This window comes from Mustela nivalis (assembly GCF_964662115.1).
Source record: "Mustela nivalis genome assembly, chromosome: 13".
NCBI classification, from domain to species: domain Eukaryota; kingdom Metazoa; phylum Chordata; class Mammalia; order Carnivora; family Mustelidae; genus Mustela; species Mustela nivalis.
In genome coordinates this window covers 21,094,758-21,105,627 of record NC_139032.1, presented here as the reverse complement: position 1 = coordinate 21,105,627, position 10,870 = coordinate 21,094,758, and positions in this window count along the sequence as shown.

The window sequence follows — 10,870 nt, the reverse complement described above, 5'->3', positions numbered from 1 at the left end:
AAATATCTAGATCATTACAAAATGACATAAAATACTGAAACATTAATTACTAAACATAGGTTTATTATTTTTTAATGTGAGTTTTTAATGGTATATATACATTTTCATGTCTTCAGTATAATGCTTTATATTTGTTTACAGATTTTACATTCTAATGTACTTATATTTGTGAAATTCTTCCAAATTATATATGCCATACATATACAATATATTTTTTTAAATTTTTACTTTCATTCTTGATTTATCTCAAATCAGCCTGACAAAAGTGTTTATTTGTTTGTTTTTGTTTTTATATCAAACAGGATTTGTTTTTGTGTACTGAAATACTACAAACTTTTCTCCAACTTCAGACATTTGGTACTCTAGTTCATTTGGGACATGGGGCTGCTGCTTATCTGAGCTATTTGAAAATAAAGTGCATAAGTTGTCCTTTGTGAGCTGTGTTAATATGCAGTCAAGAGAGATATCTTGAAATCCTTAAAGCCTGACTGGTCGCTCACTGCTACATTAGGTGCTGCAAAGGTGTGAACATATTTCAAGAAAATCCTCCTCTGTGTTATTTGCTTTTCCTCCATATATGTTCAAATGGGCTTAAAAATCTTTTTTGGGTTCTTTAGCACAAGGCCTAGAGGTATAACTGGACTAGTTCTTACCTGCTTTACTCAGGGCTGCAACTTGCTGGCTTCTTGGTTTTCTATAGATACAGTTATCTCCTCTTGTGAAGGAGGGCTTCCCTGGCCTATTTTACCTTATTTGGTTGAATTAGATGATAGACATATAGATGATAGATCAGTAGATTGATAGGTAAGTGGATGGATAGATAATTAAACAGAATACACTATCATATACTAGAATATAGCATATAATATGGTAGAGAGAAAAACATGAGTTTACCCAGTTCAGTTACACAGACCTAAAACTCTAACCCCAACTTAGTTGGCTTAACTGTGTGGTTTTAAAATATTTTATTTATTCATTTATTTGAGAGAGAGAGAGAGCACAAGCAAGCAGAGAGTGAGAAGGAAGCAGGCTCCCCGCTGAGCAGAGAGCCCGATGCGTGGCTTGATCCCGGGACCCTGAGATCATGACCTGAGCTGAAGGCAGAGGCTTTAACCCACTGAGCCACCCAGGTGCCCCAACTGTGTGGTTTTAAATATTCCATTGGATCCTTCATCCAAAAAGAACTAACTTTTCTCAGTCTAGAGATGGGTTCTGATGGAAACTGTTGTCAGGGGAATTTTCAGTTTTAGCTGTCCTTGATGGCATCCTAGTACCTTGAAGCCAAATATCCCATTGCTTAATCATCAAAACCTCCCAGACAAGTCTTCTGTTTCTCTGTCATACATTTCTTGGAGTCATACTAATGACAAATGGACAAATGATGAAGCCCTTAAGGAACAGTTTTTCTCTTAACTTCATTTAAAAAATCTAGCATCACACTATTTACCTATAAGATTGGAATTGAGGGAGAGAGAAGAGATGGACTATTGTAGCAGTCCATGTGTAAAGGTCTTTCATTGTATCTCCTTAGCATGTGATAGTTCAAACAGCATTCTGGTATACAAGGTCTAACAAACAATGACATAGGAGGCCATTGGATCTGGCTGTAGAGCATCATATTACTTTCAATGTGTTAGGTTCTTTTGGATTGAGAAATCTTCTTTTGGTGTATAAATGCACTTTTTTTCTTCTTAAATGGCAAGGTTCTTTTCAGTACTGAATGTTTTGAAATAAAATGAAGATTGAGGAAAATTTGCCCCTCCTTTTTTCCTTAGGAAATAATAGAAGAAAAATCAATTTTTTTTGCTAATTGTATCTGTCATACAACTTAAGAATTTATACAGAATTATTTTCTTAACAATGTTGTTGTGTGAACATCTATGATTCTTAGTGTTCTTTGGATTTGGGGATAATCAGATGGCAAACAAAGGGGAGGAATAGACAGCTCACTCTGACTCCTTACATAATTAATATACATGCAAGTATCGTGAAGGTAAGAGGGAAGCAAACACTTTTTTCTTCTGCCTGATCTGTGTATGGACATGCAATAGCAAAAGAACAACTCCATTTCTTAGGGATAGATGAAAAATTTCCCCAAATATTAATAAAGAAATAGCATAAAAGCTCTTAATCCTTCTTTTGAAATAGGTTTTGACTCTCTCCCCCATTGAGTAAAATTTTTAGGTTAATGTCTTAAGGAATGTATAATTCCCTTTTCTCACTTCAGTATTAGAAAAGGATTTAGTCTGACTATAGGGGCCTGTAGGATTTAATTGTACCTGTTTTAGGATTTTAATCTGTGTAGTATAACTAACTTCATAAGGACCATGGAAACTGCAAGAGAAATAGATTTAAAATCAATCTCTCTCTCTTTTTCTCTTAAGAATACTTTTAGGTTTGATGGCTTTATTAGTTCTGGTCTTCCCCATAAGATGGGAGTGCAGAATTCATAACCACTGCTGTTTCTTCCTGGAATGAGTCTTTGAAACTGAATCCGCACAGCTCTATTGTATAGGTCATGATTTTTCCATTTAACCAAATCATTAACCAGATTATGTAAATACAAAAGATATCCTTTATTTACATTTTGGAATTTCACAGGCTATATTTGCTCCTTCCTCCTTCCCTCATCTATCTCTGCCTCTATCTTCCTCTGTGCCACAGCCCCCCACCGCCAAAAAAAAAGATCTTTTTTGTGTAGTTGTACCCAGAATAGTGGAGGTGTAACATCCATAACATCCATTTTGTCACCTTCACTTTTTCTCTGAAAAGTGTAGAATAGATTAGTTTTGCTTTTGGAAAAACACAAGAAACCAAAATCACCAAGTAGTATACATTAGTTATGTTCAGCATTTTGTATCCAGTTATACTTCAATAAAGTTGGGGAAAAAAGGAAAGACAAAATGTACATTGTTTTTCAGAATTTATAATTCTCAACACAAGATGATTTACTTTTTAAAATTCTTTTAGTCTTTTTAAAATATTTTGTTTATTTATTTGAGATAGAGAGCAAGAAAGAGAGAGCAGGAACTGTGGGGGCAGAAGGAGAGGGAGAAACAGGCTTCCCACTGAGTAGGGAGCCCAATGTGGGACTCGATCCCAGGATCCCAGCATCATGACCTGAGCTGAAGACAGATGCTTAACCAGCTGAACCACCCAGGCACCCTACTTTTTATTTTCAACTATATTAAACAAATATATGTTAATCATTGCCCAAGATTACATACTGGCTTTTAGTGTTTTGTAAAATAAGTTAGTTAAATAGTAGCAATAATCCTTAAGGATTATTATAGAAAAGTCCCCTGTATTCCCTTTTCACCCAACATTTCTCTATGAATAGTGTCTAAAATTATATATATCTGTTGTTGAGGATTCATAATCGAAAAAGAAATGTGCTTTGGATAGTGTTCAGATTTGTTTTTAATACTTCTTTTTTTTTAAATTTTTTATTTTTTATAAACATATATTTTTATCCCCAGGGGTACAGGTCTGTGAATCACCAGGATTACACACTTCACAGCACTCACCAAAGCACATACCCTCCCCAATGTCCATAATCCCACCCCCTTCTCCCAAACCCCCTCCCCCCCATTTGCATCAACATGGATGGAACTAGAGCGTATCATGCTTAGCGAAATAAGTCAAGCAGAGAAAGACAACTATCATATGATCTCCCTAATATGAGGAAGTGGTGATGCAACATGGAGGCTTAAGTGGGTAGGAGAAGAATAAATGAAACAAGATGGGATTGGGAGGGAGACAAACCATAAGTGTTCAGATTTGTTTTTGAATTCTCACTTACAAGAAACCAAATTAAAAGTAAATTTAATTCTAAATCTTTGGCCTCTGGGCCCATAATAATTTATCTATACTGCTTCTTCTGAGAAGAAAGAGCTACCATTGTCATGTCCATGTTGCATTGTCCAAGGCATCTCCTTCCTCTTTGTCATCACTTGGATTATCTATTGCTAGTCACCCCCAAATTTATTGGCTTAAAACACATTTGTTATTAGTATCTCTCTTTGTGGGTTAACTGGGGTGGTTCTTGGTCATGTTTGTTTATGAAGTTGTAGTCATCTGAGCATTCAAGATGGCCACTCCCATGGCTGGCACTTGATATTGATTTCTGTAGGACCTCAGCCACACTTTCAATCAGATCACCTACTTCTCCACTCTCCTCTGGAAAGTTACTTACTCTCTCTGACCTTTATTTTGCTGAGTTCATATTTAAGTGGTGTTGATAGGTAGGCTTGGAATTACTATTTGTTATTATGACCAATAGTCAGGAAAGAAGCTTGCTGCTGAATAGGAAAGAAGACATGTTGGAACCCACATGTACTGTGGCAACTTCCTTCTAACCAATGTTGATATTCAGAGAGGAATGGATATTTTTTCACGTCTACCTGTTAGATCTCATGCAACTTCACTTTTTAGCCAACTCTAAGCTGAAACTGTATGGAATTGGGAATTCTGGGAAATAGTGCTCCCAATATAAACAAATTGACAGAAGCACAATCCAGCTTTCACTGGATTGTGAAATCCAGTCACAATGTGAAATGTGAAATCACAATCCACATTTCACTCCTTGTCAACTTGGTATCTATTCACAACTCATTTCATCATATTTAAGTTTCAAATATAGACAGTAAAAACATGCTTCTGGCTAATATGCATCTGTTTCCTTTAAAACTGAAAATGTGCTTTATCCCCAGTAGAGGATTTACAATAGAGGATTTACATTTGTTTTATTTATGATTGATGTTTATTCCTACCCCAGTACTGAGCCTCTAGAAATAACCTCCTCTGAAGCTTTTTTTCTGGAAATAATAATGCTTATAAAGAGCTTGGATATAGAGGGAATTTGTCCATAACCCCAACTGTTAAAACTGCACAGCTTTGTAAATTTGGCATATGCCTTTCTGATAATTTTCCAGTGTGATATATCATTATATATCATGAATTAATTATAGGCATACAATTTTAATTTACCATTCAATTTGTTCCTAGATCATATTATGTTTTCAGGTAATTCCATAGCCTTTATAATAATGGCTGCATAATATTCTACTCAGTGATTGCGGCATCAGTTAATTTGCTCCCAGTCTACTGATGCATATTTAGATTGCTTAAAGTTTTTCACAAGTACAAATAGTCCCATGTGATCAAATATAATGCATTCTCTGACAGGTCCATGAAAGCGAAATGCATGAAATTTGTACAGTATACTTATAAGGGAAATCTCATTCCCCACAGCTAGAAAAATTTATAAAATCCATAACTCTACTTCTTTAAGACTATGTTTTCAACATTTACTCACAGAGCAAAGCTTTTGTTCTTTTATTTGCAGTAGTACATTGTCAACTACTTAAATTCTACTGAGTGAGTGACTGAAGCTGAAAATTTCCTGATCTCTTGCTTTTTTTGTAATTTTATCACATTTGTGGAACAAGTGTTTTTTATTTGTGTCAGCAATTTAATATCTTTTCTACTAATTTTTATGTAATTTGCAAAATAGATAGAACATTCAATAATATATTGAAATAATTGCACAAACATTGCCTAAAGAGAAAAAATGATGGTGACACTGCCAAATATGAATGTTTCCAAGGGGGAAACTATTACTTAAAATGTTCCTCTTCAGCTGATACACAGATGTAAAAAAAAGAAAAAAGTGAGGTAAGATAGTGATGTGAGCCTGTTGTTGTATAATGGGTATATAATTCTTATAGAAGTTGAAAGTATGAAAAATTGTATGCTTTCCTAGAATATGCCAATGACTTTTTTCTTAAAGATTTTCTTTATTTATTTGAGAGATAGAGTGAGTAAGAGAGAGAGAACACAAGTGGGAAGGTACAGAAGGAGAGGAAGAAGCAGACTCTCTGCTGAGTGGGGAGCCCACTATGGGGCTTGATCTGGAACTCCAGGATCATGACCTGAGCCAAAGGCAGACGTTTTACTGACTGAGCCTCCCAGCTACCCACCAATGACTTTTCATTCTTGTCACTTTTAACATATTGTGAAACTTTTGTGGTAAATAAATGGATTAAATAGTATGAACATTTTATGATGCTTTATAAGTGGGAATAAGGGGGCAGGGCATATAAATTAGATGGTGATTATATAGACAAATGTATTCTGGAAAATGTAATGTATGAGCTGAGTTCTGGAAGGAAAAAAGGAATTAGCTATGTGAAAGTAATGGAGATAAAGAATGAATTATTCAAGGCAGTTTGGAAAGCAGAAAGCACATGATAAGGTTGGGGAATTGTTAGTAGCTCAACATGGCTGGAGTGAAGGTTCTATATGATCAAGGAATGGGTGGGTAGAAGTCTGAGTCAACAGAGTGGCTAAAAGCAGAAATTGTGAGCGATCATGTGAGCCAAACTAATGGTTGATCTTAATCCTGAAAGCACTGGCAAGCTCTTTACGGAGACATGGGATCAATGTGACCAGATTTCTTTTCAAGAAGATTTTTTTTCCCCCAGCTATGAGTAGCAGAACTTGGAGAGACCAGAGAGAGACCATTAGGAAATTTTCTTGTAACTGAGGAAAGATAAAATGAAGGGATGATAGAGGCAGTGACTACAGGGATTGAGTAGCAGGGAAGTTGTTAGACAATCTTAACAGAGTTAAATCCACTAGAACTGTGCCTTTGTGTGTGGATGTGGGGAGTGAGCAATGGAAAGGAAGAAAGTAAGATGACTTCTAGACTTTCTCTGTGGGCATCTGAGTTCATGGCCACATCATTCTTCGTAAGAGGGAGAATATAGTTGAAGAAGCAGATTTGTTGGCGTATATGGTAAGTTCAGTGTCACCCCATAGACTGGGACACACCTATATGATATTTAAGGAGAAATATTCAGTAGATAGTTGGAGATATGAATATATGAATGGAGTTGGAGGAAAAAACACTTGGGTAGTTTTGGTAATAAAGAAATTAATCTTAAAAGACTAACTCGGGGGTAGAATGTAGAAGAGCAGAGGGCCTAGGGCAGAACCTTGGGACAGTATAGACATTGTGTAGCCACGGAAAGAACAGAAAATAACAAAGGAGGCAGAGAAGAAGCATGGGGAATTGTATTTAAATACTTTATACATAGTGCTTTATACATAGTCTATGCAAGGTTCTTTTAGTTTATGAGTCATATAATTTGTGCCCTTGTGCTGTTTCTAGGCATGTGGCCTGACTATAACACTTGATATAGTTGAATTTTTATTTTCTCCTATGCAAGATGAGGCTATCGCACCTGCTACCTGGCTTATCAGTTTCTATCATATAAGGGGATATATGTGAAAGTACCTTGGGAACACTTCAAACCACCAGAGAAATGTATATTATTATTATTATTATTTTCTAGAAAATGACTACTTTTGCCCTTTCTTCCTTTCTGCTGAAGAAATGTTAAGTGGGCTTATAATTCCAGCCTTCTGTTATTGTATTTCATTCTCTTGCATTGAGAGAAAAAATTACCAAAAGAATTTACTGGATTGCCAAATGGTCTAGGCCAAGAACTTCTAAGATATAAAACAGACGACACACTACATTTTTTAAAACTGACTTTGATGCACACTTTAGTTCAGGAAGACATTGGGTTAGTACTAAGAAAATCAATTTTTGGAAATTTGGTTATGTGCTTGGCATCACTATAAAAGCAATTGGAGGGAAATGGAGTTTCTAATTCAAAATGGATGGCTGAATATAAATATATAGTCTTAAATACAATCCCAGTGGCAGCGATGCCTGCAGGCAAATTTAAACAGTCAGGGGAATTTGTTTTACTACCTTCCTCCACTTTTTTACTGATTTCCCTCCTATTTCAGTCCTGTACTACATTTTCCCTACCTACTTCCATTCTGAAGAATTTTTCTGAATGTGGGGACCATAATATCATGCACCTATTCATTTTTAAGTATTAAGATAGGAATATATTATCTCTTAAAGGCAGTATTCTCAAAGAGTGGAAAGTGAATTATCCAGATGAGCAGACTCAGGTGATTTTGACCCCTATTCCCACTGGAGAAGCACTCCTCTAAGAGTATCTATCTTTTTAAACAGGAGTGCAAGAAGAATTTGACATTTAACAAAGAAAATGAATGAGACATCATTATGGTGTGATGGAAATAATGCTTACTAACTAGATGTGCAGTGTTCTTGGCCAAGTCACTTAATCTCTTTGAAATTCCATTTGTCAGTTGTTACAATAGATAAAATCATAATAATAAAACCAGTAATCAACATCAGGAGAGAGGAAAACAGATTTACCCCAAAGATACAGATGTCGTGAAAAGAAGGGCCATCTGTACCCCAATGTTTATAGCAGCAATGGCCATGGTCGCCAAACAATGGAAAGAACCAAGATGCCCTTCAATGGACGAATGGATAAGGAAGATGTGGTCCATATACACTATGAGTATTATGCCTCCATCAGAAATGATAAATACCCAACTTCTGTAGCAACATGAACCAGACTGGAAGAGATTATGCTGAGTGAAATAAGTCAAGCAGAGAGAGTCAACTATCATATGGTTTCACTTATCTGTGGAGCATAACAAATATCATGGAGGACAAGGGGTGTTAGGAGAGGGGAGTTGGGGTAAATTGGAAGGGGAGGTGAATCATGAGAGACTATGGACTCTGAAAAACAATCTGAGGGTTTGAAGTGGCAGGGGGTGGGAGGTTGGGGTACCAGGTGGTGGGTGGGTATTATAGAGGGCACGGATTGTATGGAGCAATGGGTGTGGTGAAAAAATAATGAATACTGTTTTTCTGAAAATAAATAAACTAATTTAATTTAAAAAACCAGATTATTGATGAAAGTAATTTTATAAGTATGAAATAATGTACTATAGTCATTTTTATTTTCACTGACAAGGTAGTATCTGGAGGAGGATGCCTTATAATATGCTTTATATTAAATTATATATTTTACTAATGCTCAGAAAGCTTGACTTACAGTTAGCTGGAATATATAAATGCAAATACAACATATTAATTACACATAGCTCAAACTATAGATTTAGGTTTTTATTATTATGGATATATTTCAAGAAAAAGCTTAATATTATATCAGAAATCCTGGGTTGGAGCTCAGTAAGTATTTACTGAATGGGCAAATGCATTTGGAATAGATTTATTTTATATTGCTAGCACAGAGATATTCTTTTCTATTATATTTTCTCAAAAATTCCTCATAAAGACAGAAAATGTGAAAACTTTGTTAATACCATATTGATGTAGCATCATACAGGAGTATTAATATCAGTATGACAGCATATCAATAGTGATATGATGAATGCAAAGAAATTCTGCCTTGAGGTCCATGCAAGCATCTCCTTGAGCTTTATTCTTATGATTTAAAGGGTCATTATGTATCAATTCAATTATAATTTTATCTTAATGAAATGAGCATATGTCTGTCAATAACATTGTTTATTAATTCTTTTAAACAAACCTATAATGTACTTAAGGGATCAGATCTATAACCATTGCACTCCTAAGGGAACAGTTATTCTTCGCTTCTGTGCTTGACATTTTATTTAAATGCTTTCTAAAGTTACATGTGAGAATTACTAAATATGGTTTTGCATCAAAGAGTGGATTTTCTTATGTTTGGTTTATAGTAAGTATTGAATATTAATTTATAGTAATTATTGAATATTAGCTTTCAGTGTTGGGCTGAAATTGTCTGCCAGTGAATATTGGTAAATATTGGAGAATCCTTTTGTTCCTAATTCTGTCTTTCACCCATGTGCCCATCCTTCACTCCCATCATAATTGTCATACATTGACTGTATTCTTTGTGCAATAGGATGCATTAGGTTAAGAGAGAGAGAGGGGGGAAGAGAGAGAGAGAGACTGAAAATGAATGGTTTTTCAACTGAGTGATTTTGCCTCCCAGGAGACATTTGGCAATATCTGGAGACAGTTTTGCTTGTCACAACTGGGGGAATATTACTGGTATCTACTGGGTAAAGCTAGGGTTGCTATTAACATCCCACAGTGAAAAGAGTGGTTCCTTACAATGAAGAATTATCTGTTCCAAAATCTCAGTAGTGCTGAGGTGAACAAAGCCCACCTTAAATAATTTTCAGGTTTACCACATACTCAGCTTTGGCATCTTCTCTATATCCTCCCTTCCAGGTGCTTTCTACCTGATCCTTGTAAGAAGGAATTGAAGATGGTAATTATGGGCCATATCCCTCCATATGTAGAAAGCACTGGACTCTTTATTGCTGCTTGTAAGTTTCTATTTCTCCCATGGTCATTTTCATCATCCTGTGAGAAAACCTTGTAACTATGCTACCATGGCCACACTTTGGGCTTTTAACAAAGGCAAACAGTATATTTTCTGTTTCTTTCCGGTAAGGATTATCTTATTAGAGGAGTGAGAGGTCTGGTTCTACTACTTTTATTGTTTGTTTGTTTTGTTTGTTTGTTTGTTTTTTTAAATGGTTTGAGAAGTACTGCGGATCCCTACTTTCTGGTTTGAAAACTGGCTCTGTTGCTTATTTGCTGCATGAAGCTAGGCAAGTGTCCTAACCTCTCTGTAGATTGGGGATTTTACATGGAATCATCAAGATACTTACTTTTATAAAAAATAAAAAAATTAAAAAAAAAAGATACTTACTTTGATGTAGAATTACTACTGTTTTGTCAATACAAGGATGTTCCTGATTTAAAGCCACAGCACTATTTTATGTACCAACAAGAAAGAGAAAATGCTGTCAATTAAATTATTTAACATCATCATGTGTAAGGCATATTCCAATTTCAGAGATTGTTCAAATGTGGGGGAAAAATTGCATCTTAGGACCAATGAAATACAATCTATGCAGAGTGTTTAGTACCATGCCTGACACTGAGTGTGCT